At 42.8% G+C, this 27212-nt stretch overlaps 1 long non-coding RNA gene across 1 annotated transcript in view; it reads right to left on the bottom strand.

The window, feature by feature from the left end:
* The window catches only part of LOC127001582 (uncharacterized), a 176752-nt gene that overhangs the window by 113654 nt on the left and 35886 nt on the right, over positions 1–27212 (bottom strand). Inside the window, exon 2 of the long non-coding RNA XR_007755339.1 lies at positions 7472–7508. This is a non-coding gene — a long non-coding RNA (uncharacterized LOC127001582). The remainder of the gene's footprint in view (positions 1–7471; positions 7509–27212) is intronic.

Raw genomic sequence — 27212 nt, 5'->3', positions numbered from 1 at the left:
CGCTAGTGTACTTCATGATCTTGAGACTACGCGGGGTAAGACTGAAATGAAGTAAATGTCTTTGAAGTATAAACTGAACGAGTATCACTAATGTTTGCTAATATCATTCACAACCTTGACTGACAGAGCACGGAGGGAGAGGTATTAATGTATGTCAACGTTATGTTACTGCAAGGTAATTAAAAATGAATGAAAAGGAAGATTACGTACTAACTCAACTTCCATACGATGATGTTTGCTAATATCTTTCAAGACCTGACATAGACCACGGGAAATATTAAGGAGTTGAGATAAGCACTGAGTCTTTGAGGGATGAACGACGCTATTTTTTTTTAAAGAGAAACTATTGAAAAACGAGATTCATGCTTGCTTATATCCTTCACGACCTTGAACGAAGAAGCGAATAGAAAAAAAAAATAAGAAGAGGAGAAAGAGACATTCAACCCAAGAATAGTTTTAATTTTACTGAACTTTATACGACTTAAAGCTCTTTCAGGACGAGAGTATCAAGACACACACCTAAGACTGATAAGCTTTCTCTTTGTAACCTTTGTGAGTATATTTGTGGTAATGTCCTTTAATTTTTATGATAGTTGCAGTGTTTAATTTACTGCAAAAAATGTTAAGACGTTGCAGGAGGGAAATGCGTAAAGGAGGGCCACCAGTCTCCATCAGTTCGTTAAAGCGGATCGTGAACTAATTAATGTCCAAGGTGCGTTTGCATTATTGCCTCGCGCTTTGATCTGAGCTCCTAAGAAAATGAGGTGCGGTATTTCAATTTCTCTCACTCCATTTTTCTTTTCTTTTTTCTTTTTCTACTTATTTCTGTCTGTTTTTTATTCGTCTCTCCTTTTATTCGTCTCTCTCTCTCTCTCTCTCTCTCTCTCTCTCTCTCTCTCTCTCTCTCTCTCTCTCTCTCTCTCTCTCTCTCTTAAAACCAATATCCAGGTGTATTTAAGGCTTTCGCCATCAGCGCTTATGGAAATGAATGTGCAAATTTCGCGTGTTGCGTCGCTTTTTACAGTTGCATTACAATTTGTTTGCTTTTTCGTACGGAGCTGTTTTTGTAGTCTCGTCGACATTTGTGCAGGACTTCAAAGGGATACAATATGGCACAGCACACTGCTACACATTGATAGGTTTCGATTTATGTTAATGGCCTTGAGTATGGCGCAGAAAAAAAAGGTAAACATGTTGGTATGCTTCTTTTCATGTTCAGGTGTTAGTTTGTTGCACAGAAACATTGAGAAACACACAAGTTCCGTTTCATGTTCGCAGTTTTCTCTCACCATCTTCTGCTTTCCGTCTTTTAGCAAAATTGTTATGGATCTATTTTAACGGAATTTGTCACTATGTCTGCTATGGTGTAAGAAGACAGTATTACGGGTGGCTTTGATGTAATGCATTGTAAGATGAAGAAAAGGCAAAGTGAAGTAGGGCATCTGAGCAGAAGTTGGAGGGTATTAGGAATGAAGTGAAGTGCGTATGTTTTTTCAAGTAAGTATTTCAGGAAGTTCGAAGACAGTGTGTGCGAAGGAAAATGTATGCCTTTTTATTTTCGTGAAAGCAACAGGAATTTGAAAGGAAAATGTTACTTGATGAAAATATACTCTAATGTTATGAAGAAAGCATCTCCCTCTTTAATCGAGAGAGCTGCCTGGCCGTGTGGAGGTGATTATGGAGCCAGGTGTGCAGGTACCTGAAGAGGGCTTTGATGAAAATGTATTAGGAATTTATAGGAGTGTGATTTGGTACTTTTTTTTGTTAACTAACTACAGGAATGAGTAGCAGTAGCAAATATTTACGGAGGCCAGCAGGTTTCAGATGCATTAGGAAGTCTTTTGATGTAAATCCATTAGAAAGTGTAGAGGAGAGCGAATATCCCCGCACACCTGCCGGAGCTGCCTGGCCGGGTACAGCTGGTTAACGGGCGGACGTCGATCACAAAATTTTAATAATCAAAGGCTCGAATTGGGCGTCGCGGGCGTTTATTTTGATTCACGGCGGGGAACAGGACGCTTAAACGCCCTCGAGAGCTTGAATGTTTGCGTGCCTGGAATCGTTATTGTTTTTAGTCAGCGGCAGGATCTGGCGAAGCTGCAATAACGAAAATTAACTGGTATTGACAAGAGCACATCTTCTCATGCACTGCTTTCCGATACAGTGAAACGCTCTCCGGGATTCCAGGAAATAAGTGCGGAAACGTGAATTAGGAAAAAAAGACAGCAAAAAATATAAATGGAGGAACTAAAGGAGAGAAACAAGATAGAGAAGGAAGGATAGAGGATTGTAAAGGCGGAAAAATCATTGAACCATCACTAGTGAAAGACGGTAATTAAGGGAAAGAGATAATTAGACAAAAATAAAGGGAAACAAATAACTATTTATCTGTCTTCCTTTATATAGAGATAGATAGATAGGTAGAGAGAGAGAGAGAGAGAGAGAGAGAGAGAGAGAGAGAGAGAATGAACTTTAAACGCAACGCTCGAAAATTTCTCAAGTTCATGGTCAATAGAGAGAAAGAAAGAAAAAGAGAGGGAAACGGAGATAAAGAAGAAAGGAAAAACGACGGATAATCAGCCATAGAGAGAACAAGAAATAAGAGAAAGAATGAATATTAAAAAGCAAAACACACACACACACACACACACACACACACACACACACACACACACATAGATACAGAAATTAATCACTGCTAATCTTTTTCATCAGAGGTAATTAATAGTATTTGAGACGTGATCAAACAGTGGTTTTTTTTTCTGCAGCAAGAGGGACTGTAAGCAAGGGAAAGGAAACTCGTAAATGCAGTTCTCGGGAAGGTAGACTAAAGTTAAAAGGGCTTATCAGTTTCAATGTGGGATGAGTATCGACCGCTCCCTCCTTTAAAAACTGTAGTCGATGGAAGGAGGGAGGATAGTTTGCAGAACTTCAGTAAGAGCAACAACATAATGAGGGTTCTTGTTAACTTTTGCATTAGGAATTTGGACAGCTCAAGGGGGAACTTTATGTTTATTCGATAGTTTTATGAGTACTTAGTACTTAGTCTCCATTACTAAGACACGCAATATTAACAAGACAAAACCCTAACCCTGAAAAATGTAAATTAATCGTGTTGAAGGGCTGGTGATCTCCGTGATGCAGGTGATGTGTGGGCCGCGCCGTGGGTGGGTGGGTCGGGGCCGCGGCTGAGCCTTTAATTTCTCGCTTCATCTTCCAACACGGACGCCAGGCCTCTTATTGAGTTGGGCCGCGCGATGCCACCTTGTAAAACCCCCCCCCCCCCACCACCTTCACATACCTCCACTACCAGGATTACCAACTCCATCCTCCACAACCACCATTCCTTCTACTTCCCCAACCACCACCTCCACTATCACCACTACCAACTCCATCCTCCACAACCACCATTCCTTCTACCTCCCTCTCCACCCCCTCCACTATCACCACTACCAACTCCATCCTCCACAACCACCATCCGTACTACCACCATCATCACTATCACCATAATCTCACCACCACCATCACTACATCACCATCACCTTTACTACCACTACCCAAATTCCAATCTCCACAACCACCCCCCGTATTACCTCCATCACCACCATAACCATCACCATCACTACCACTACCACCACCACCACCATCTTCACTACCACTACCCCAATTCCATCCTTCATCAATCATCACCCGTACTACCTCCATCACCAACCATAACCACCACCACCACCCGTATCATAACACCATCTCCACCATAACCACCACCACCATCACGTCCACCATCACCACGATCACCACCACTACCACCACCCGTATTATAACACCATCCACACCATAACCACCACCATCACTACCACCACCACCACCGTCGCTGCCTGCCGCTGCCATCAAGAAAGTTTTTTTTGCGAGTTTACTGTCAATTTCAATTTACGAACTCTGTTTCTTTTTTATTCTCGCGCTCAGTTTCCCGCCTTTGTGTCTGCGAGGAATAAAACAAAAAAGAAAGGAAATTCAATTCACTTACTGCAGCAAAGGACCGTTCAGACGTCATTAAATAAGCCGTTCCGGCCACAACTTAACCTCGCTTCCTCCGCCGCCCAGACTAGCGCCTGAGCCTTCCTCCTTCGCCACGTCTTCCTCTCCGCCACTCCCTTCCCTTATTCTCTTTCGTTTACTCTGGTTTTCCTTGCGTGTAGCTCCCTTGCTTGTACTGTTTCCATTACTTCTCTGCCTCCTTCCCCTTTTCATTCTCCGCCTCTTCGTCTTGAATCACCATATCCATTTCTTCTTCTTCTTCTTCTTTTTCTTTTTCTTTTTTTTCTTTTTCTTCTTCTTCTGCTCCTCCTCCTTCTCCTTCTCCTGCGCCTCCGCCTTTGCCTCCGCCTTCGTCTCCGTCTCCGCATCCTATTTTCCTCTTCCTCTTCCTCTTCCACCTCCACCTCCAACTTCATCACTTCCCCCTGCTCCTCTGTTGTCACAGCATCCATCCACACCGACATAGAAGCAGAAACGGGAAGATATTCTCCTCGAAACGCTAGGTTCGTTCCTGCATTTCAATTTCACCTTCTTTTTGATGCAGCTAAGGGCGCTAATTCCCTTGCTACGATCATGAAAGAGTAAAAGCTGCGAGCATGCTGATTTACCAGCGTACGGGAAACACACAAGAATACGCTACGATACACTGAAACTACACGAGGCAGGTCGGCATAAACATGGATGCCCCCTGAGAACAGTTATTCACCATGAGTAAGAGAGAAAATAGCGCCCCTCATTGCTTTGAGTATAATAAGTAGTCAGAGAGTGGGCAACATGGATAAGGGAACAGATATCCTAATAATAATCAAGAAAAAGAAGTGGACTCTGACCGGTCATATTAAGCGGAGAACTGACAGAAATTATATAAGCAAAGTAAGACTGTGGGAACCCAAGAATTGCAAGTTAAATTTAAGACCAACCGAAAACCAGGCGAAGACATGAAGTTAGCAGTTTTAGCACAGCAGGGGAGGGGGGGCGGGTACAGTACACCAAATAAAGAGAGGTAGATCACGTTGGAAATTACCTTCGTCCAGAGTACTTGTAATAGCGGAGGATAAAGAGAATAGATAAAACTGAAACTTGGGGAGTGAGTGGGGGCTCTTGATGCTTGAACACGCGGCCTGAAGGTAATAACGGCTCATCAAGGCGGCGCGCTGTGATCCATGAGTTCGAAGGCCCCAAGGGAGGCGGCTCTAACGTGCTATTAATAGTCGCAAACGTGTTCCATGCCGCTCATGACGTCTCCTCCGCCGCCGTCGTTGATAGATAGGTGGATAAGTAGACAGAGACAGGTTTACTGGTCACAGATAAGAATTCAACTATGTAGGTAAAAAAATATAAGTATTGTATAGATAGACGAGACGTGGCAAATGCATTACGTACACATAAACCCGCTAAAGCTGAACGCCTGAACGCCATCACGCAATCGGCAGTGACACAATCCTATCACGTCGCGTCGTTCATCGTCTGCAGCGAACGTTTACGCAGCAACCTTGGCATAATACTAAAAAAAGAAGGGCAGAGCATATAACGTCATAAATGTATACGTTTTTTCTTCGTAAACAACAAAAACTTCATCATTAGTTAATAGAATGGCCTGAAACTTTGGGTCATTTCACGGGAATAGAGAACTTGTCATATTTGCAGGTAATCATAACTTAGATATTTACACAGACGAGGAAGGGTGCGGCAGCGCGTTACTTAGGATAAAGTTAGGTAACGTATCAGCCAATGAGTTTGGGTCAATTCATGGAAATAAGGAACAAATTTCATATAAGCAGGTCTATAAACTCTATGATATATTTACACAGACGAGGATGGCGGTGAGGCAGGGCGATACGAAGGACAAACTCGGGGAAAGTGTTAGCCTGCAGTTTGGGTCAGCTCACGAAAATTGGTATCGTCACATAAGTAAGTTTACATAATTTAATCAATATTTACATAGCCGAGGGAGCGGTTAGGCAAGCAGGAAGGTGTGTAGAGCACGTCATGGCAAAGAATTAGCCTACAAGCTGAGTCACTTCACTGATATTGTTGCATGAGTAAAATCAAATTACTAATCTATGTTTTCATAATCGAAGTGGGCGGATTAGCAAGGAAGGGTGCATGTAGAGCGGGGCATGGAAAAGTACAGTTGAATGTTGGATAAGTTAAGGGAATAAGTGCTAGAGGGGTAGGTTTATATAATTTAATCTTTATGTACATAGGCCGAGGGGGCGGTGAGGTCGGGCGCTTTGAGGGACGGGGCGAGGCAGAGACAAGGCCTTGAATTTTGGTCGTCAGGGGAAAAACGTGACACATAAGAAAGTTTACATTATTCAATCTATATTTGCTTAGGGTCGGAAAGATACGAACACAGTCCCATTCCCACCTTTGTAGATATCTCAAACATTGTACCTCTCACCTGCCTTTCCATTTTCACATTTATTCAGTTTACCAGGCAGGGTGAGCAACATCAGGGACGAGGCAACGGGGCCCTCAACACACACAAACAAACACACACAAGTTACATCAGAAACATGTATTACGCAGGTACTGTTCCTGATACTCAGCTCGGTAGTTTAAAACACACTGTGAAAAAGTTTTATGCCTTCACTCGAAACGATAAATGTAATTGCGCCACGTCGTAGGCACACAAACATGATATGATACATACATATATTTTTCAGAAAGTGTTGGCAGTGTCCTCTCTTCTTCCGTATTATAACATTGAATATAAAATGCTATATGGTCGTTGTTAAAAATAATTTATTTATATATTTTCTATTACGTTTTCCTCCCATACAAAAATTCTTGTTTGCATTTACGTTCTAAGAAGTTTGTGCAGCGCCAGTCATTCTTGCTTGACAGAAGAAAAATATTTGGTCCAGTTAGTCAAATATCACTACGCATCTATGATAACAATGTTCATTTTATCATATACTCAATAGTTGTGCTGTCATTAAGGATGTTTGTGCTTCACTATGACACACACACACACACACACACACACAATATATATATATATATATATATATATATATATATATATATATATATATATATATATATATATATATATATATATATATATATATATATATATATATATATATCTTTGCTTTGTCCATATCGATGCTTACAAATAAATTGTGTCAATTTTACATGGATAAACATTCAAATACACACTGACAGACAACCAAATAAACGAGAAAAATCCAGAAGAACCAACGCCTTGGCACCGATCAGGGCACAGCCTGACAGATACGAACACAGTCCCATTCCCACCTCTGTAGATATCTCAAACATTGTACCTCTCACCTGCCTTTCCATTTTCACATTTATTCAGTTTACCAATATTCCTGTCACTTACTGCTTTGTTGCACCCCTCAAATGTATCACACACGCACAAAGGCAGCTCAGGCACATGCACAGAGAGATAAAGTTTTGTACTCACTGAACGGTCAGGGACGCGGCGCCGATACGTCATCAACCTGCAATGGAAGGAAAACACTCGATTACACGTTTGTCCGGCTTATTAGCGTTTGTGTGTGTGCTTTGACTCGCGAAAATGGGGTTAATTATGCATAACTATTTTTTTTTCACCATTATCAAAGAGAAACGGACCCCCCTCCCACCCACCCACACACACACACGGCAATACATTCATTAACAATCATGCACAAAGAAACTGCCCTTCAAAAAGAGAATCAATCAGGGAACCTCGTTACTCCAGAGGCACTTCCGGAGAAGAGTCTTAATGATGCACGCACCCGCTCACACACACACACACACACACACACACACACACACACATATCTGCTTCTTGAAAATTCATAAAATTCGTTGCAAATGAGAAAAAAACACACGCTCGGCGAATAAAAAAAAAAATAATAATATGTGTTATGATGAGGCGAGGGAGAACAAGCTGGAAAAAAAGGATACAAATAGAAGATAAAAATATAAATCTCGTTTCTGTCAGACCAATAGTAAAAAAGAGGAAGCAAACAGGTAAGTGAAGAGGATTCGACTAAGTATTTTACAACAAAGAACATGAAATAAGTAAAAGTAGCAGCCCATCCTAGATTATAAGAGCTAACAGTATTATGAAAAAAGAAAAATACGAAAAAAATACGAAATGAAAATTGTACGTGGAAACAGGACGAAAAAATCAGTGTACAAATAAGCTTAGCCAAGATTTCAATGGTGGCCTGAAAATTACATATAATATGAGTTTGGTAAACGTACTGAGAGAGGAAATAATTGCTGTGTGTGTGTGTGTGTGTGTGTGTGTGTGTGTTTACTCTCTCTCTCTCTCTCTCTCTCTCTCTCTCTCTCTCTCTCTCTCTCTCTCTCTCTCTCTCTCTCTCTCTCTCTCTCTCTCTCTCCTATTCCTGTGCTTTAGGAACGCATTTCTTAGTGTCGCTACTCGTGACTGCGTAACTATTTTTACAGCGAGGAGGAAGCTCAAGGGCGAGAGAGATATATTGTGTTTCTTTGGACTTTTCTTCACGGCTCTCTTTTATGCATGGCCACGCGCGAGAATGTATGCACAATAATTCACGGCCACCTCTTTCTTAAGCAAGGCATAAACCAAGTCAGTGCCTCCCTCCATTATGTAAAGCCTGAGCACATTCTTCTTGAAAAACGTCCAACCTTTTAAAACAAAGAACTCAACTCACCGTAATTACTGCTATGCAAGCGTCGCGTATAACGAACGCCAATGGAAATGCACATTTTTTTTTTATTCACGGTTCTTTCACGTTAGTAATTATGCAGCTTTCGTCATAATGCACAATTTGAGCAGTCTATCATTTTCATGTTTAGTTTTCATGAAATGCTGAACGGATCTCATTATGGTTCGTGGCTGAGCGACGGATCAACACAAAATAAAACCAACATAAAAAAAGGCAACGTTTTGATACCGGCACGAGTTTGGTGGAACAGTTTTGCATTCTTTAATTTGTAGCTATTATTTCCGTGCATTCTGTGGCGCTTTTTTGCGTGGAAACGTAATGATGTCAGGATCGTTTGCGTGTCTCCTTTGCTCCACCACTTGTTTACTTTTATTTTCTCTCCTTTTTTAGCATTCTGTACTTTGCGTCTACAATTTAAGTGCAATCTGCAGAGTTTTTGTGTGGAAATGTAGTTACTGTGTTATTCCTTGCGTCGTGTCACACTCTACTGAATTCCTTTTTAATTCATTTTCACTTCCGTTATTTATTTCAAGTTTAAAATAAAATATTTTGCAACTGCAGTTTTAGTTCACTCTGTAGCATTTTCTTTCCGTTAGAATGTAATTCATTTAGTGTTGTAAATGTGTCTAGAATATTTTTTTTATTTTCATTTTCCGAGCATCACTTATTATTTCATGGTAAATATTATGTAAGTTAACACCTACAGCACTGATGCATTGCCTTCAGTATTGTTTACGTCTCTCCTTCGCTTCACCTCTTTCATATTTTCCTTCTCTGCATCTCGATATTTATTCATTCCCTGTTTATCATTTTGTAATTAGAATTTAGAACAGCAATACATTTTGTAGCATTTATTTTTTAAAAACTGTGGTGTGTGGCGTGTGGGAGGCTGCTCTCCTTTACCTCGTTCCCGTTTTTGTTTTTTTACTCTGCACCTCAATTGATTTCGTTCTTTGTTTGACATACTGAACTTTTCTTCTACAATAATCGGAACATTCTGTGTAATGTTTGTGTTGACGAACTGTGATCTTAGAGCTGACTGCGTCTTTCCTTCACTTCACCGTATTTCTATTTTTTTTTTGCATGATATTTTTTATTCCTTGTTCAACACTACACTTGCAGCTAGAATTTCAATATATCCTGAAAATCAATTTTTTTCAAAAAGTATTTTCCTATTTTTTTGCTTGTTATTTTGTAATTCCTTTTTTGACATATTGCATTTTGCATATACAATTAAAATACATTTCGTCAAACTTGTGCTTTTCAGAACGCAATGAATTTTGTGTCGCATATGTCTTTTCTTTCTTTCTCCTTTCTTTTTTATATATATTCTTACCCTATGTTCTTCCTCTCTTCCTCCCTGCCTCACCATTCCCCCCGGCCCACAAGGCGCCTCCAGATACGAGGAATTGAACGCCAGCCGCATCTGCACAATACCTCTTTTTCAGCCGATTTCAAGTATAACAGTCCTAAAAACACTCTTTTTTCAAAGGGAATAAGCCGGAAAGAAGGATCAAAGAGACTCGATGGCCTGAAATTACAGCCGCTCACTTTCTGCTTTATCAAGATGAACGAGGAACAAGAAGAGGAGGGAGAAGCGGAGGAGGAGGAGGAGAAGAAAGAGGTGGAGGAGTTGGGGGAGGTGTAGGTGGAGGAGGAGACAGAACAAGAGACGGTGGAGAAGGATGAGGAGGAGGTGGAGGTGGGTAGGTCACGGTGGTAAAGGAGGAGGGGAAGGGTGGTAGTAGTAGTAGTAGTAGTAGTAGTAGTAGTAGTAAGATGATAAAGAAGAAAAAGAAGATTAAGATAGAGAAGAAAACTAAGAAGACGAAAAAGAAGAAAAAAAGAAAAGAAGAATAAGATGAAGAAAAAGAAGGAAAAAATAAATAAATGATGATTAAGACGAAAATGCCGAAGAAGAAAAAAAAATAGAAGTAAAAGAGGAACGAGAAAAACAAAACAAAACGATGAAGACAAAGAAGACAGAAATGACAGGAGAAAACGATAACAAGAAAACAACAAAAAACAAACAAACAAACAAAAAAGAAAACAGGATGAAGATAAAAAACGAAAAAAAAAAAAACAATCTCGCATCGCTAATAAATTTTTCACCGCAACAAAAAACAAACACACAAACAAACAAAGAAAGACACCGTTAAACATACCTCTGCCGCCCGTTAAGAAAACACACGCATCCACCAATAATAAATCTGAAGTAATCCTCTCGGGCAAGTATTTAAGGCAGTCATTAGAGAGGGGCGACCCGTTATTTTGAGCCTAACGAGGATAATAGCAGCGGCGCGCGAGTGATGGCGGGAGGAGAGGCGGTCTGAGGGGAGCGGCTGAGTGATCGGAAAATGGTTCGCGGGTAAAGATTATGTGTAGAAGAAGAGGAGGAGGAGGAGGAGGAGGAGGAGGTGGAGGAAGAGAAGGAGAAGAAGGTATTGAAGGAGGAATAAAAGAAAGAGGAGGAAGTAAAGGAGAAGGGAAAGGAGTAGAGGAGGAGGATGAATAGGAGATTGAGTCGGAGAAAGGAAAGGACGAGGAATAGGGAGAGAAAGAGGAGCAGGCAGGAGGAGGAGGAGGAGGAGATCGAGTCGGTGAAAGAAAAGGAAGAGGAGAAAGAGGAGGAGGAATAGTAGTAATAGTAGGAAGAGGAGGAGAAGGAATAGGAGGAGGGGGAAAAGAATGAGAAGGAATTGTAGGAGGAGCGGAAGAAGGAAAAGAAAGAAGAATGAAAGAAGAAATTCAGTATTCCGTGCATTGGAAAGTCGAAAGATTGATAGTTTTAGGACGTGAGTTATAGTTGTGTTCCTTGTTACCTTCCATTGCGTGACACCAGACCCACACCACACCCCACCACACCACACCAGCACATCACACCACACCACACCATAATCATACCACATCACATCACACCACACCACACAAAATCCAAACCAATGCTACATACTAAACCAATATCATCACCACATCATCAACCACGCCACTCATCACCAGGAATGTCGTCTCAGAAGTAAAGCCTGGCCCAAAATAACACATTCCTCTAGCCGCAACAACACTATCACGACAATTTTCTTTATGGAGGAGGATGAAGGCGAGGGGCAAAACAATATAAAAATGGCTCCACGAAACGATGATGCTGCCACAAAAAATAGAAGACAGAAGGAGATCGAGAGAGTGATCCATTTTGGCGGGAAAGGTGTCGATATTCGTCTCTTGAAAACGTTTGTCATAGGAAGAAGGAAATACAGATGAAGAAAGGCTGTCCCAGAAAAAAATGTGAAAGAATGTTGATGCTGGTTCATTCTTGCATTAAGAAGTTGGGCAGTATTAAGATGATCTAGAGTTGATAGGTGTGTGCTACGAGGCTGCAGAAAGGTTAGACACATGGGAGTTGACGAGGCGAGTTGATTAGATGATAATTGCGATAACTGAAAATAATGCAATGTCGACTACCACAAATGCCACACTATCACTTTTGCACGTCACCATAATTACCACCGTATAGCTGACACAGTAAAAATCAATAATACATTCACAATCGAACCTATAATTACCCCCACCAGCACCGTCACTACCATCGTCAGAAAGGCAGAGTAGGAACAGCTTTCCCCGTCACTACAAGCACTGCCATTACATCAAGCTATCACACCTACCATCACCACCACGACTATAAATACGATACAGTGGCAGTACTTATCACAATCCTGCTACTTCTACTTCTACTACTACTACTACTACTATCAATTCAACTACTACTACTGCCACACCCAAACAGCGCAACACTGCATCACCATCACCTCCACTACCACCGCTCACCTGTCAGACTCTTCATTTCCTTCCTGTCAGGCTCGCCCTCCCCATTGTAATTGGCATTAACCTGACACAGGCCTTGGGCGGTTGCGCGGTACATAAACACACACACACACACACACACACACACACACACACACACACACACACACACACACACACACACACCAAAAGCACACACGCAATGTCACCGCCGTAAACGTTAGTCTTAATTTATATTTGGCCGGCGTGAAATAATTATAACCTCGGCCTTAGCAAGCGGCACGGCACACAGCAAGCACATCTCTCTCTCTCTCTCTCTCTCTCTCTCTCTCTCTCTCTCTCTCTCTCTCTCTCTCTCTCTCTCTCTCTCTCTCTCTCTCTCTCTCTCTCTCTCTCTCTCTCTTTATTCGTTCATCTCGGCTTCCTTTGCCTTTTCTCTTTTTCTTCCCTTCTTTCTCCGCTATTTGTTTTCGATACAGTTCTCCATTCTTTTCCCCCCCTCTCTCTCTCTCCCCGCCGCCCTTTTATTTCATATCCCTGCCCTAGCCCATTCCCTTTTCTTTCCATCCCCTTTACTCTCCTATCCCCACTCCTCACCCCCTCCCCCAGCCGCTGGGACGTGGCGGTGAGCCCTGGGGAGGCGGCGTCGTGTCGTGAATTCTGTTTCTCATGAATAAGAAGGATGAGAATAAAAAGAACTCACATACGAAAGGAAAGAAAACGTGCGTGTTTTTGTTCCAGAAAGCGCACCTCCTCCCCCGGCATTTTTCTTTATGCTTTTATTTTCCGCCTTCTTTCCTCTCGCCTCGGCAAACTCGCGGCCACAAAGCAACACACGGCGGCCACTCGCGCCCCGAGGCCCTGCGAGCTGGCGGCCACGAGGGTGCTGCTCATGGATGGTGCTGTTGCTGGCCCGGGCAAGGCGGGGCTCTAAAGGGCCAACCAGACACGGGTGTGGCCCACACCGCCGCCACCCGAGCTTGGGTGTGGCCACAGACGACAGCCCGCCGGACGCAGGTGTGGGTCACATTGGCCTAGGCCAGTCGGGTGTGGCCACAAAGCCGCCTGCCAGCCCTGTGTTGGTGTGGTCACTCAGCATCAAGCCGAGTACGAAACTAATTTTCCTTAAGCTTATTATACACAACAAACCACTTTGCGACGCTTTATCACATTAATCAATCCTAATCAAAAAAAATAATTAGTATAATAGTATTGCGCTAATTTAAAATGCATTGTCAGGGATTAACTAATTATTTTTAGCTTTGTACATCCAAGAAAAGAGACGAATAGGGAGAACAACAACGAGAACACAAAATAGTAACGCAAATGTCTCTATGCATCATCATCACCATCATCATCACTTACTATATAGTCCACTGCGGGACAAAGTCGTTTCTCAACTCTCTCCGATACTTTCTGTCTGACGTTAGTGTGTTTCATCCTGCTCCGGCAATTGCTTTAATTACATTTCATCAACTGTTCCTCTCTGTCTGCCCTGACTTTTATATTTCTGGGTTGCCACTCCGTTAGTTGAGTTGTCCATCTGGTATTAGGAGGGGAGGGGACGAGAGAGCCAGGAATGAAAGAGCGAACAGCCATTCAGAGGAAAAGGGACACCGAAGAGCTGTCAGAGGTCGGAGAACAGAAAATTGAGGGTGGGAGTGCCACGGAGGAGAGGAAAAGGGGTGACGAGGAGGAAGGGATAGAGAAAGGATGAGCGGGACGGAAGGGAGGGGAAGAGAAAGGAGATGTGAGGGGGGAAAGTGGCGGGGGAAAAATACTGGAATCCGTGACTCGCAGCGTGATCAGCCACGCGACACGGCACAGCATCGCAACAGGCGGCCGTCAGAGGCTGTCCACAAAGCTGTTCGACCTAATCCTAATCAATCAGAGGAATTGCCTAGTGTTCTTGATGTTCCACTCCGTCAGGCTGCCCAGCTCGGGGATCAATAATTACTATCCGACTGATTACGATTGAAATGAACACGGTTGCCCGCGTGAACGATATGTTTTGCCAGCTACTATTAATAGATATGCACGAGGAATCTAGAGCGTTTGTCTGAGTGTGTTGTGTGTGTCTACTGTTAGTGAGTTAATCCTTTGGGTAAAACTCAATGGGAAAGAATATGTCCAACTATCAAAACGGAGTAACTCTCCCAGTATGTGAATAGTTTCCTTTACGCTTGTACTTCCTTTGGGTCAGCCCTGCCCGCCCGACTACCCACAAACAGCATTCAAAATGTTCACTGATTGCATAATTTACAAACCACAATATTGATTTATAGGTAGACAAAACAAAGGAATACAAGAGAGAGAGAGAGAGAGAGAGAGAGAGAGAGAGAGAGAGAGAGAGAGAGAGAGAGAGAGAGAGAGAGAGAGAGAGAGAGAGAGAGAGAGAGAGAGAGAGAGAGAGAGAGAGAGAGAGAGAGAGATGGGGAGGGGGGGAGGGAGACTGCTCCAGCGGCACCACTATAAGTTGTCTTGTCTGGAAAAACACGTGTCGGTCCTTCCCCAGAGTGAGGTCACCTGGGCCTTCATTTGAGACATTCCTTATTTTCCAGTGAGAATAACAGCCAGGCCCCACAGACCCGCTGGCTGGGAGCAATGCGAGTCTGCTACACGAGGAAGACAAGCCTGTTACACGAGAACGATACGACGCTGGTACCTGCAAACAAGCGGGCCTCCTAAAATTTGATGTCGCGCCCAAGCTTAGATCACCTGCCTCACCCGACACACCCAGACCCACTACAACCCCGCCCAGCCCCGCCCAGCTCCTCCCCACTTCGCCATGCAGACGCCGTTGTTCAGGTGGACGTTTGACAGCTCCGGTGCTGTGAATATTGCTTTGTTTTTCTTATTTTCACTAACTGTTTTAATTGGATGTGATTGTATGTGGTAGACAAAGAATTAAATAGTAACGCTTACAGGAAATAATAATGATTGGAGAGAGAGAGAGAGAGAGAGAGAGAGAGAGAGAGAGAGAGAGAGAGAGAGAGAGAGAGAGAGAGAGAGAGAGAGAGAGAGAGAGAGAGAGAGAGAGAGAGAGAGAGAGAGAGCAACAATTCACTATACCACCACTCTCAACCTATTACCAACACCCATCCACAACGTCAACCCACAACATCACCACCATCACCACCACCATAGTCACAATCAACAACATTATCACCATTACCCAAAACACCAACCCTCAACTCCACCATCACTGTCACCACCCTCCACAATGCCAATTCTAAATCCTACAATTATCACCACCACCACAAATGCAATACCCAAATCACCACCACCCAGATTATCAACTTTTAGCTCCACCACAGCCAGCGCCACAGCAGTTGACAATTTCCACCATCAACATCAAGGTTTTCGTCGTGAATCTGAGTATGTGCCCAGCTGATAATTAATTCGATTTAATTCAGTTTCGGCCGAAGTGGAGACAATACACATTTACATGGAAACACCCTTGAGGCGTGAATTCATCGTTATAACAGGGAAATCAACTCTTGCTTCACTCTCCAGTCCAAGACAACGACGAGCTGACGAGACAAACCACTCAGGTGATTGGAAATTCATCAACGTGCGTCTGTCTATCGGCGGCGATGAATAAACCCAGACCACCGCTGAGTAACTCCGTCTCGAGCGTCAGCTGTGGCGAGACACCGAGTTGTCGTATAATGTGGCTACTTATAAGAGTGTTCAGCGGGATATATTAGAAGGTTGCAGGTTGTTGATTATACATAACATAGTTTTCACTGTCTATGGATAATGTTTTTTTTATGCTGGATAATTTTGGGGTTATATTTGAAGTGAAAGTCCTTGGGTTATTCCAACAGCCATCCTCTGTCTACATTTTCTCCTTCATAATTATGACAAACCCTTTCAGGAGGGGGAAATCAGGACACCTTGCAAACAAAAACTGATTATACTTTCGGTGGCTTCCTCTTTTTACAGAAACAGTGAGATGCGAACCTGTGCTTTAATTATTTCATTGCCGTTCGCTTGTCCCCCTCAGCCTCGTTAAAAACTTAGTAACCCAGGGCATGAGCCGCGGACACAGCACCGAGAGACAGGAAGGCGAGGTGTGCATGATTACGTTTTCTCGGAATATCTCTAATTTTCCAGCCACGCCTTTCCTCACTTGACATTTTTCCTTATCACGGGGTTCATCGCTTCGCTGTGTCCTGACTCTTTGAATGATCGACTCTTTGACAACGCAGCAGCTTTCTATGCTTGTCAATCGTGTCAATCTGATTAATGCACGCATCCATGGGTGTGCTTCTTGAGTAAGTCATTATTTCGTCGTCGGTGTTAATGATATTACTGCTGCTGCTGCTGCTACTACTATTATAATTAGTACTACTACTACTACTACTACTACTACTATTACTACTGCTACTACTACTACTACTACTAATACACATATTATGATTATGATTATTATTTTATTCATTGTTATTATTTTCATTATCATTTTTATTATTATTATTATTATTATTATTATTATTATTATTATTATTATTATTAATACTATGATCATATTTATCATTATCATCATTATCACCATGGAGCAGAAAAAGAAAAGCTAGATAAGAATACAATCCAAAGAGAGAGAGAGAGAGAGAGAGAGAGAGAGAGAGAGAGAGAGAGAGAGAGAGAGAGAGAGAGAGAGAGAGAGAGAGAGAGAGAGAGAGAGAGAGAGAGAGAGAGAGAGAGAGAGAGAGAGAGAGAGAGAGAGAGAGAGAGAAAACTGGAGACAAGAGGAAACAAGAAGCAAGAAGCAGAAAAATTCAATTAGAGGAGAAGAGGAGCGGGCCGGCGTAGGGTGCGGGATGCGGGGCACTGGCTGGCCGGCGCGGGGCTGATCCTGTTACCACACACACGGGGATAAAGGCCAACACTTTAATGGACACGCTAGAATTACAGGCCGGGCGGCTGTTTCTGAGGACACATGAATGAGTTGGTGGCTTCTGGGACCAAAGGAAGACTCGCGCGTGGGTAAGCAGCACACACACACACACACACACACACACACACACACACACACACACACACACACACATGATCGTAGATTGTATGAGTGAATGGGTACAGAGGTCCTACAGAATCTGGTTCGAGATCTGCCGCAACCTGCCGGACATTTTCGACTATCGCCAAGTAGCGGAAAATTACCCACATACTATTTCAACCCAAACTGTAGCGATTTCGGTCGAGAAGCAATGGAAAGGAAGGGGGGGGGGGGGGGGGGGGACATTATGGGCCAAGCGAAAGTCTTATATCATGGTAACCACTGTAAATATAATTCGTCCGCGCCAGTTAAAGGCTGGGGCCAAATCTTTCATGAATGACAGCTAGATAGTTTCGGTATACAGATGGCCCGCCGTGCACACAAACCCTATTACGTACTTTATGGAAGCAATTGCTTACGAAGGAAGGGAATGAGGTTGAACAAAACTCCCTCTCTTCCCGAAATACAGAACATTAAAGGTGGTATTGTTGTGGATATTCAAAACGCTCTCCGTCCATACTGTTATTACTGTGGACACAAGAGCTTACTGAGAGACATGCTTGCAAGGAAAGATACGAATTCTGGTAGCTCAAATATAGTTACCCATCAGTATTAAAGTTGTGGTAAATCTACGAAAAATTATCCGCCGTGCACACTACTATTTTTACTACCCTCTGGAAACGGAGGCTTATAAGGAGGGCAGGGAAAAGACGAATGTAAGGAGCTGAAGAAAACTCCCTTTTTCTGATCCCCCCCAGCCAGTAATCAGAACTTTGCTGCCGTCGACCATTGAAGAGGTGGAGAGAGAGAGGCAGATGGAGAGAGGATTACGGGGAAATGAAAGGAGCGGAAAGATCTTGTAGGGGCGGTTATGAGACCCAAGATAAGTACTGGCGGGTATTAAGAGAGAGAGAGAGAGAGAGAGAGAGAGAGAGAGAGAGAGAGAGAGAGAGAGAGAGAGAGAGAGAGAGAGAGAGAGAGAGAGAGAGAGAGAATCGTGATACAAGGACCTTTAATAACGAATGATTTAAATATTGACGCAGTAATATCATGGTGAGCGGATAATCAAATGAGCGGCCATTGTTATACATTAATCCACTAAACTGATAACAGGCTTCAAAGAAAGGGCAAAAATCATGTTCATTAGCGATTCAAGGGAAAAAAAACAAAATATGACCATAAGGTAAAATTTCCATAATAAAAAGAAACATACACTTTTTCTGCAATTCTTGATCTACCTAATTGCATTGAACTTTTTATAAACATCTTGCGATTCCATGGTATATAAATAAAAGACTGTTTGTTTGTTTTAATCATCACTTTTATTCTTATGTTTTTTCTTTAATCATCTCTGTTTTATGTACTTGTCGGTGTTACGGATTTTGTATTAAATAATGTGTGTGCTTATCCCGCTCAAACTTTTGCACTTGATTTAATAATAATAATGGGTGATGGTTGATGACTGATATATTTACGACGGTTACCCACCAATCCATACTGATTGATGTGTATCGTTTCACTAAAAGCAGAAATTAATTAATCTTAAAATTCTGAGTCTCACAAGCAATACCTTCTCTTCTTTTTAAGTCAACTTGCCATTAGTTTATGATTTCTCTCTTTCAACAATAATCAATCAAGTACTCTACCTTCCAAACAAAAGTCTTAGTAAAATAACTTCGAAAAGCTCTGCATTTTCCCCCTTTTAATAATAACGATGTATTTGAGTACTTCTTACATTCTATTTATATAATTTGACGCGATATGATGATTAAACGAAAAGCACAGACTTCTTGATGCTGAAATACTCTGACTCCCACACAGTAATTCATCTAAATTTCAAATCAAAGAGGCAGTTTGTTTACTCTCTCCAAAGACCTCAATTAATTAAGGTTTAATTGTTCTGCATCCCAAACGTAATTAATCGCATTGTAATAACTTTGCAATGCTTTGCACTTGCTTGTCTTCAGGATAATACTGATCATGTCGGAAATAATGTCAAGAGCATGGCTTTGAAAAGAGAGAGATTGTAATCCGAGAGTTCATATTTTCCTCTTCATAGAACTATATTCGCATAACTTTATACTTTCGCTCTTTAATCCTCAATTCGTCTGCAGCGCCACGTCCAGGTTAAGCCTCCGTGGTGGGAGTGCGTGGGCCTCACCCCGCCACCCTGCCTCCGTCAGCCTGTGTTTTATTATGTTTACGTCGCTGCGGCTCCATCAATATTTTCAGCTCTGGTCGACGCTCCCTGTCGCGCCTGATTGTACCCAGGCGGACTTACTGTTTAGGGAATGAAGCTTCACAATTTTTGCATTTAGTTTTATTTTCTTCTCCCTCGTGTCCATATCTGTGATTGCACTCTCTCTCTCTCTCTCTCTCTCTCTCTCTCTCTCTCTCTCTCTCTCTCTCTCTCTCTCTCTCTCTCTCTCTCTCTCTCTCTCTCTCTCTCTCTCTCTTCCTCTCTTTTGTGTCCTGTCTTCTCTCTCTCCCTCAGCCCTCAACTCTCCCGCCTCTCATCTTCGTAATATGCCTAACTTCCAAGAACTCCTCCTCCTCCTCTCTCTTCCTCACTGCTGCTCACACCTTCATCGACTTGCGTCAGCATAACCACGACCTTTGAGCAAGTTACAGAATCATTTGAATTTCATATCTTCCCCGACGCTCTTCCTCCGGTCTTGAGCTTGAGGAGGAGCTGGGTGTTGAGGGATGCAGCTGGGTGCGCCTCCTCCTCCTCCTCCTCCTCCTCCTCCTCTTCTTCTTTTCCTCCCTCTCTTCCTCTTCTTCCTGAACTGCTGATCCCTTAGTCTTTAATTCCCGCTACTTCTCACTCTCTCAAGCATCCTACTCTTTTTCTTCATTATCTTTACGATGTTTTTTAGTACTCGTATCTCTTGCTGTCTTTATTTTACTTACTATTTAATATATTCAAAGTTTTATTTCTAGTTTTTTTTTCGTTTCTATAGTATACATATCTATAGTCTTGCGGTCCTGTTCTCATCTCTTTCATTATCTCTGTCTTGCTTCTTGTTATTATTTTTTCTGTTATTCTTTTAATTCTCTCTTCTCACTGCTTTGGTCATCTGATGCCTTGCTCTTTTTGTCCTATTCATTTATATCTGCCACAACTTCCGTACACGTTTGAATACTTCCTTGATGTTACTTTGCTCTCATAAATAAATATCAAACCATAACGATATTTATGTAGAATTATTATGAGAAAACTATTACAATAAACTGTTACGGAAGGTCCTGAGACGATATCAGAAAACCAATTATACACTTGTTCTTCTTTATTAGTGAGGGTCGGAGGTCAGGAGTTCAGAAAGTTAATACAAGGCTGCATTTGGTCACAGTAAAAATAGTCGTCCGCTTGGGTGCAATCAGACTTTAAAGGCGAGAATGTAATGGTGGTTGTAGTGGTGGCAGATGTGGTGGTTCCCCGGCCTGGTCTGCATCTATTTTTTCTTCAGTTCTCTTCCCTCTTATTTGGGAGGGTGAGAGGTGAGCGTTCGGCTGACTTCAACAGGAATCGGGGGACGTTGGCTGGTAGTCGTCACGGTGGTGATAGTGGTGGTGGTGGTGGTTGCTGTGGTGGTTATAATGATGATGAACTGGAAGATGGTGATGGTGATGAGGAAGAGGAAGAGGAAAAGGAGAAGGAGGAGGAGGAGGAGGAGGGGGAGAAGGAGAAGGAGGGGGAGAAGGAGGAGGAAGGGGAGAAGGAGGAGGTGATGGAGGAGGAGGAAAAGAAAGAAAAAAGTATCATTGTGTGTTAGAAGTTGTAAGAGTATAATTATTAGTATTAGTATTAACATTATTATTATTATCACTAGTAGTAGCCTCAACACCACCACCACTGGAAGTACCCTTCTCAGCACCAGCACGGGTCATTTAATACATAAACAGAAACAGAGGCAACGGCGCCCTTTCCCACTGCTTCCTGCTAGTACATACATAACACCCCGGTCATTTGTGCTTCCCTAGCAAGGCGGCCCAGTGGCCCCGTGAGGCGGCGGCGGAAGGAGAGTGGACGCAAAGGTAGAAACGGCGGGGTGGCGGTGGAGAGTTGGAAGTAGCGGCGGTGGCAGCGGAGGCGGCGGTGGTGGTGTTGGCGGTGGTGCAGTGCGGCGGAGAGGACGTGGTTATGATAATGCCGGCCAGGTGTGTTGCGGGTCCCGGGCGCTGCCTGGGGAGCCTCAAGCAAGACTTTCTATGCATGAATGTAAATGTATGCAAATGTTACATGAATGTTAAGATTGTATCCCCCGTTGAGTACCGATTAGATTCCGCCCCAGCAGAATGAAACGAAGGTAAAGGAAACTCAGAAAAAAACACGAACGTGGGATAAAAAAAAGGAGGAATTTATTATATGATAATGTCGTGCACACGATGACTGATTTAACGAATTAGTAACTTCATCACTTTTGCTAACAGGAAAAAGTGAGTGTAGCGTGTCGGCAGTCTGAATGCGATGTAAATGTAATACAAATAATTAACGTAACGCGATCGTGATTTTTTTGTGACAACAAACAATCAAATGCAGCATCAGAAGTATAAAAATATAAAACGCAAAATGTCTAAAATTAAATAACTGTCGAAAAACAAATCAGTGTAACGCGTTCATAAATCACTAAATTTTCTATCATACGAACACGGCACAACGAAATGGAGCAGAGCCAAACGTCAAGATGATATCAAAGGCAGATATTCTGGATATGAAATAAGCGACGAAAAAAGCTCCCCTGAGAGTAGTAATGAGGATAAAACAGAACATAAAGGCAGGAGGACAAAGAACCAAGGGACGCCTGCCTATGATGCGGCTTCAGAGGAGGAGCCACGAGAATATCAAGCAATCCGCGAAGCACACACACACACACACACACACACACACACACACACACACACACTCACACACACAGAGCACGCCGGACAAGCCGCAGTGTGTTGGAAAGTCGAAACCGTCAAGTCTCAAACCCAGGGAGACAAAGGCCGAGGAATCCAGAATAAAGCCTCGTAGGAGAAGCGAGTGAAGGCGGGAGCAGGAAGGAAATCAGTCCAGCCAGCCCTCACGCCACCCCGGGAGACGAGGCTCTATACTACATCGGGCAGAAAAGTCGAGGCCAGCACGCCGCAAAGACACGGGCACTACTCTCAAGGAGGCCTGAAGACAGTCTCGTCGGAGGAGCGGTGGCCAGGGGCAGGACGGAAGCTAGTCAACCGAGCGCCCAGGCCAGTCCGGGTAACTGCTCAACATGTCTCATTTTCCTGTCGCCACATTCTTCACCCCAACATGATAGCGACAAGAAAGACCCAGACAGACAAACACAGACACCCCGATTTATAAGCCGGAGCAATTACATTACTTCATATAGGTACAATGAGCATTTAATTAGTATGAAGATATAAACGCTTGAAGTAAAAAAAAAAGACAGGTGGAACAAATGTAAAACCTTCAGCTAAATCAGTGGAGTGCACGGTATACATGATTTCAGTGTAATCTAAAACTTATTGGTCAAAGGTAAAGCTTCTACTGAATAAGAAGTGCTTACACATATTCCCCAACACCAAGGAAGCACTGACTGAGGAGTGCTGCAGCGGCTGTTCAAGGAGGGCAAAGCTGCCATTCCTACTATTACAGTTAGCAGAGAGGTCAGCAAGTTAACCAGAACAGAAAGATGAAACAGAAAGAGCAACTGGTGTCACCTTATCAAACCTGGCGTCACTGAGGTAAGAGGCTTGATGCTCTTGAATACATTCCTTGGCTTGCTGGCACGAGCCGGGCTAGTTCTCTCAAGCCATGATTAACACATACATATGACACAGACTATAAAATTGTGATTGATACTCACTCTAAGTATATGTTCCTTATTGCAAATATAATAAATACTAGAGTGGCCATCAAATAATACTAACGGTGCTTTTCGTTGCCTCGTGTCGAGTCTTCAGGGGAGGGCAACGCGACGTCTAAACTTTGAGCAGAACTCTTTCGTTATTAACATAAATAACAAAAAGTTGGAGATTTAAAAAAAAATATACTGTTGAGTCCCAAAATCATTTATACGAAGCTCTTACTAAAGAGTTTTACAGAACTAATAATATAATAATTACCCAATTATGGCTGTAAATTCCAATTCACGGATCTACCATTTATTTTTGTTATTTCTGCAGAAGAGCATCAATTTTTTTTTTACCGAAACAAAAATGTTGAATAAAGTCGCTCGAAATATCAACCACGAAAATTCTGTATTTTAGTGCAACCTAAATAACGTATTTTTAATGTTTTCATTTCCTGTCGATGTCAGTATTTATGTGTTTCGGTTTGTGGCAGTATCTCGAATCGATCAGTGGCATGCTTACGTGCATCTGTGTATACATGTATGAATCTTAGTATTATTATTAGGCAAAACAAAAAAGTGCCATTGCATATAAACCATGAACAAACAAGAGATTATGTACATGTAAACAGGCAAGTATTTATAAAATTATTTATGGACGCATTTGTGTCGTCTAGCAGGCACGCCTGGATGTGCTTCCGATTTGTTCCCCGGATTGGCAATTTTTTGCTTGGCTGTGTACACTTTTCTAGTGACATTCCTTAAGGCTTAAAATATATGAAACCGATGTAAAAACCTTTATTTCAGGTGGATACACCGAAACAGTAATGAAACACTTGTCACACACTCGCATGAATAATGCGAACATCATTTTGCGTTTCCGCATTCCAATGAGTCTCGTACGGAGTTAAAGCCACACAGCCACACAGGCAGCCAGACAGGAAGTAGCGACAGGGCTTGCAGCAGCTACCTCACTAACCAGGCAGGCTTTAACCTTTGTTTATTCATCTATCTATTCAGAAAAACAAACATTCGGATCTTACTCCCACATGCACCTTAACATTAACCTTAACATCACGCATCTGTCTTTGCAAGTGCTATTAATCTAGGCACTGAAATCTTTACACAAAGTTAATTACTTAACCAGCTAGTTATGCTTAGAACGACAGAAAGGCAGATTTAAGGAGGGAGGGTGGGAGGAAGGGAGGTAAAGAAATATGCAGGCAGGGAGGGAGGCAGGCAGGCAGGTGCAAGTAGGCAAGCAGGCCGACAGAGGAATAAGCTTGCACTGGCCCTGGAGCTCGGCGGCCCCTGGACACACTCAGCTGATGGACGGTGGACGGGACGGCAAACAGCAGCGTCATGGGAAAAAAAGAAAAAAACTGACGCGCTGACTGACAGACACATGGGCACGTGTTGAAATAAAAATAAAGTCACATGCACGCAGATATAAAGGTGTAAAAGTGATGGCAACAGCTCATGCACTTGCACATGATACCGATACAGAAACCTTTCAAAAGACTGACATCCGTGTGCACTCACGCATTCAGGGGATTTCACGGACCATTATTGCAGTTCGAAATTGTTCTGTCATTGTGAAGAAACTTTGCAAACCGTGTCCCTTTACAAGATAATGCTGTGACCCGGTTTTGATAAAGATGAAGTAAAGGGGGATAAACTATCATAACCCTCATTTTTTCCTTTCCAATCTTTTTTTCCCTCTCTCTCGTTCCCCCCCTCCCTCCCGCTTTTCTCCTCGTAACCTTTCTCTGCAAAACCACAAGACAATGCTGTGACCCGGTTCTGATAAAGATGAAGTAGAAGAAAAAAAACTATTATAACCCCCATTTTTTTCCTTTCCAATTCTTTTTCCCTCTCTCTCGTTCCCTCCCTTCCTTCTCTTTTTTCCCTTGCAATCTTTCTCTGCAAAACCACAAGAGCCGCTTAATTGAGGCAAGCAATGCTCCCCGCGGCTACAAGAGGGGGCGAGGGAGAGCTTAATACAGAATGAACATAAACATGGCAAAGGAGGGGATGCGGGGCGCGGAGGGACCGTCAAACAAGCCCCTGTTTTGCCTGCAGCCTCAGTAAAGGAGAGGCTGCGAGGTCGTCATGGCTGAGCTAACCTGCTGCGGGATTGTATTTATTTCAGTTTCTCTCTCTCTCTCTCTCTCTCTCTCTCTCTCTCTCTCTCTCTCTCTCTCTCTCTCTCTCTCTCTCTCTCTCTCTCTCTCTCTCTCTCTCTCTCTCTCTCTCTCTCTCTCAACCTCCATCACTGCTTTTTTTTCTTTTTTTTGCCACAATAGTTTAACCTTATTCAGCTCTCTCATCATTGCGTGTTTTCTTCTTTTTCTTCATTTTCCTTCTCCTCTCGCTTCTCCTACGCCAATCAGTCTTCTCCTTCATCACTTCTCATTCTCATTCTCTTCCTCCTCGATCGTCTTACTGTCTTTTTCTCTTCTTCCACAATTACAAACACATCCTGTTCCCTCCCCTGCCTCATCACTGTTCCTTATTCTTTTTCTCCTCCTCCCCCTTATCTTTCTGTTTATGCTCCTTCTGCACCTGCTACTGCTCCTCCTCCTTCTTCTCCTCCTCTTTCCATCTCTCTCGCCCGTGATCAAAACATCCCTCGGGCGACAGCGGATAATCAGCCTCCTCGTAATGAATTCCTCGACCTCTCCGCCTGATGAATGAAAGGCTTTCCCGCCCACCTTTGTCGAGGAAGATGCCGGAACTCATCAAAACATTCTTGCGGGCGTTTGGTGCAGGGGACGCACACAATAGTAATACACGAGGGGTTAATATTAGCATGTCATTCCCGTGCTGTCTGTTGCTGGCGTGGCGTGTGATGATGAGCTATGAACACAACACTTTATGGCGGCGCTTGACCATAAACATGAGGCCGCTGGGCACTGGTTACCGCTGCTGCTGATTTATTCTGAGCATCATTCATTTGTATTTATATTGACAGACTGCTACTCGGGCGCAACCTATCAGGCTACCTCCATATCTAGATTAATATATCTATCTATCTATCTTTATCAATCTATCTTTACCAATCTATTTATCTACCAGGTAATCTATCATCTATCCACGTATCTATCTATACAGTTAGTTATCCATCTATTTTGATAGATATTTATCTATGCATCTATCTACGTAACTATCTATCTACCCACTTATCTAATTACCTATGTAAATACACAGAAATTCGATTACTATAAGCTTTGTTATGTACAATTTTTTTTTCACTGTCATGTTTGTTTGAATGGCACGGCGTTTTTAACTTCAATATTTTCATACATGGTGAGCAATGCTTGAACAAGAAGTGGACTTGGCAGGTCATGTCATGCGTAGCTGTAACAGATGGACAACCAAAATCACAAAGTGGCGACGAAAAATTTATAGAATTCATGGCAGACAGAAAAAAAGGTGGCAAGATTTTTGAAAATGCAGGATTTTTTGTAGCAGGACATAGTACACTAACATTAGATTAGATGCATTGAACAAGTGATGGCTGAAGATAATGGTGATTGAATCAATACATATACAATTAATAAATAACTTTTTACTAACTAATTAACTATATCATGATGACTGAAATTTTCCTTGTAACTGTTTGTCATGTAATTATTCCGATGATTAACCCCATAACTTGTGGCAGCGCTTACGCTCCCCCACCACCCCCTTTGCTCATCACCTGTCCTGCATCAACGACCACCTCCACCACCACCACCACCACTACCTCCCCCCCCCCACCTTACCGCCACCACCACCACCACAACCGTCACCACCGCCAACAGCACCATTTTCACGGGGCATCAGCGTGTCATCAGTCGACATGCAGAGAGCCTCGCTCGATAT

This window comes from Eriocheir sinensis, chromosome 21, assembly GCF_024679095.1.
Source record: "Eriocheir sinensis breed Jianghai 21 chromosome 21, ASM2467909v1, whole genome shotgun sequence".
NCBI lineage: Eukaryota > Metazoa > Arthropoda > Malacostraca > Decapoda > Varunidae > Eriocheir > Eriocheir sinensis.
This window is presented reverse-complemented; position numbering and strand designations above follow the sequence as displayed.